The sequence below is a fragment of the Aotus nancymaae genome, unplaced genomic scaffold, assembly GCF_030222135.1.
Source record: "Aotus nancymaae isolate 86718 unplaced genomic scaffold, 86718_ANA_hifiasm-v0.15.2.pri h1tg000010l, whole genome shotgun sequence".
Classification (NCBI taxonomy): Eukaryota; Metazoa; Chordata; class Mammalia; order Primates; family Aotidae; genus Aotus; species Aotus nancymaae.
Window position 1 is genome coordinate 51617866 of NW_026988421.1, and position 2948 is coordinate 51620813.

The 2948-nt window shown below is 34.0% G+C and overlaps 1 pseudogene; it reads right to left on the reverse strand.

The window, feature by feature from the left end:
* Positions 1 to 901: 901 nt before the first annotated feature.
* LOC105712598 (large ribosomal subunit protein mL50-like) lies at positions 902 to 1380 on the reverse strand (annotated as a pseudogene).
* Between the last annotated feature and the right edge of the window lie 1568 nt (positions 1381 to 2948).

A 2948-nucleotide genomic window follows, 5' to 3' on the forward strand; every position in this document is an offset into this window, starting at 1 on the left:
ATGTACACACATGTGTGTGATGTGATTTTTATGAAAATAGTATCATAGAATACACAATATTTTTCTCACTTCTTAAAACTTTTTCCCAGGTTTACTGAGATATAATTGACATATAATAAACTATACATGTTTACTACATGTTATGTTTTGATGATTCTTGACATATATACACACCAGTGAAACCACAGTCAATGTAATAAGCATACTCATCACCCTGAAAAGTTTTCTTATCTCTCTTTGTAATCCCTTCCTACACCCCTCAATGTCTCTCTTTCCTCTCCACTTTTTTCTTAAGCAACCACTGATTCTGCTTTTACTCTAGGTTCATCTGCACTTTCCAAAATTTTACATAAAGAGAATTATAAATGATGTACTTATTTTGTTTGGCTTTCTGTAATCCCCTAATGGGTTATTCTTGCCCACTGCACAGACAAAACCAATTCACTGAGACCGTGGTATTGTTGTAAAGAAATCGTTTAATTAATGCAGAGCTAGTCATATAAAAGAACTGGAGTTATTATTCAAATCAGTCTCCTCGAGAACAGGATGGAAATATTTTCTTGCAACTACTGCTTTATGCCTATGAAGGGTCTGAACTTGTAATGTCCTCCTGTCTTACTCCCAATTAATGATAGTGTCCTCTCAAAATTTTTCATAAATTATTAATTACCTAATTTCATTAAAAAATGATTTAGGAAAATGTGAAAATAGAAAAATCTTGTTATTCTTTCTCCATTCATCATATGAGCAAAAAGGAGATGATACATTCCTCTATAGAAAAAGCTGGGTTTAGAAAATAGTTTTGATAGTATTTCACATGGTAAAGTATCAAAAAGTCTAATAAGTAGCCCACTTACTCAGGGGAATAAAATTATTTCAATGTATTTCTCTTCTGAATTACTTAGTAACTCCAAGTGATTTTCAAATTGGGAGGCAGATGAGTGACACCGAGTTTATAAAATTTAGATCTACCTTGAATGGAGACATTATAGAAACCAAGAACACCTCCAACTCTGCACATCTGGTAGAGTCTGGAGTTAGGGATTATATGACCTAAGTCATCAGCTAAATGTGCCAAGAGATTGAACTGTAGACGACCATTTTCTAGGGAGTTATCTTGCCTATTACCAGGAAGAGATGAGCCAAAAACTTCTTTAACATAAGATTCCAAATGACTCTGGAGCTCTTCAGGTGGTGTGTACGTTTGGCTTCATAAGGGTGGACACACTGGGATAGGTTCCTTTTTCACCTCTTCTACTGTCTCAGCAACCACCGACTCTTTCTCTTTTCTGGATCAAGACCAAAATTCTCTTCGTATGCCCCTGAGACTGTCCACATAAAGACTCTTCTGATAATGCTGGACACAGATTGTGCCGCCATCTTCAATGAGATCCATTTTAGCCATTCTAATGAGAGTGTAGGGGTATCTCAGTGAGGATTTAATTTGCATTTCCCTAAAGTCTAAAGTTAGTAAGCCTCTTTACATGTGCTTATTTGTCATCCTTACATCGTCTTTGGTGAAAAGTCTGTTTAAATCTTGACCATTTTTAATTGAGTTTTCCCTCTTTTTATTATTGAGTTGTAAGAGATCTTCATATATTCTAGGTGCATGTCCTTTGTTAGATATATGTTTTACAAATATTTTTTCCCAGTCTGGGGCTTGGCTTTTTATTTTCTTAACAGTGTTATAATTAGAGTTCATGCTTTTTGTATAATATTAAAAATTTTGCAAATCTGTTGTCACTAAGGTTTTCTCACCTATGTTTTTCTCCAGAAGTTTTGCAGTTTTAGATTTGACAGTGGGTCTACGATCCATTTTGAGTTGATTTTTATATATGATATGAGGTAGAGCTCATATAATAAAACACTGCTTGTGTTTTTGCATATGAATATCTAATTATTGTAGAGCCATTTCTTGAAAAGATCATCCTTTCCTAATTTGTTTGTCATAGCATCATTACCAAAAATAGATTTCTATGTACAGATCATTTCTGCATCCTCTGTTTTGCTTCACTGATCTTTTGTTTATCTTGATACCAGTACCACATTATTTTGATTACTATAACTACATATAATTGTAAACCTTGAAGTCAGGTAGTGTTAGCCATTCAACTTTGTCCCTATTTTTAAAATTTGCTTTGGCTATTCAAAGCCCTTTGAATTTCCATATATATTTTAAAATCAGTCTGTCAATGTCTACAAAAAAAGCCTTCTGGGATTGCAATTTGAACGTGTTGAACCTATAGATTACTTTAAAGAGAATGCTGTTTTAACAATATTATGTTTTGATTCATGAACATGATATATATTCCCCATTCAACTAGGATTTTCTTTAATTGTTCTCAGCAATGCTTTATAGTTTTTAGTGTACAGGTCCTGCATATCTATTGTCAAATTTATCCCTAAGTATTTTCTGTGTTTTGATATTACTATAAATGATATTTTGATTTTCAATTGCTAATTTTTAGTACATAGAACTATACCTAGTTTTTGTATATTGACTTTGCATCCAATAACCTTTTTTATATTTATTAAAAATAACCTTTTTAATATTTATTATAGCAGCTCTTTTGTAGATCCTGTAGAATTTTCTAAATAGATAATCACGTTGTCTGCAGGTATAAAACAATTTTACTTCTTCTTTTCCTGTGTGTTTGCTTTCAATTTCTCTAATTTCCAAGCAGCTTTGCTCTCACTGTCTGAATTGATAAAAATGTGTGTGAGGTTTCATGAGTCAAATAGACATTGCTCAAAGTAGTTAGATCATTTTACTAGAAGCCACCCACGGTCTCAAGTACAGAAGGAAGCCACAGCAGCAACAGGATATGAAGTGGATGGCCTGGAGCAGGAGCTGGAGGCAGGGAAATTGAGGGTGATTGAACTAAAGCCAGGTCTCTCATGCCAAGGAACAAGCACTGTGGAGGCTTCCCACTTGGAGCCTCTAGCCC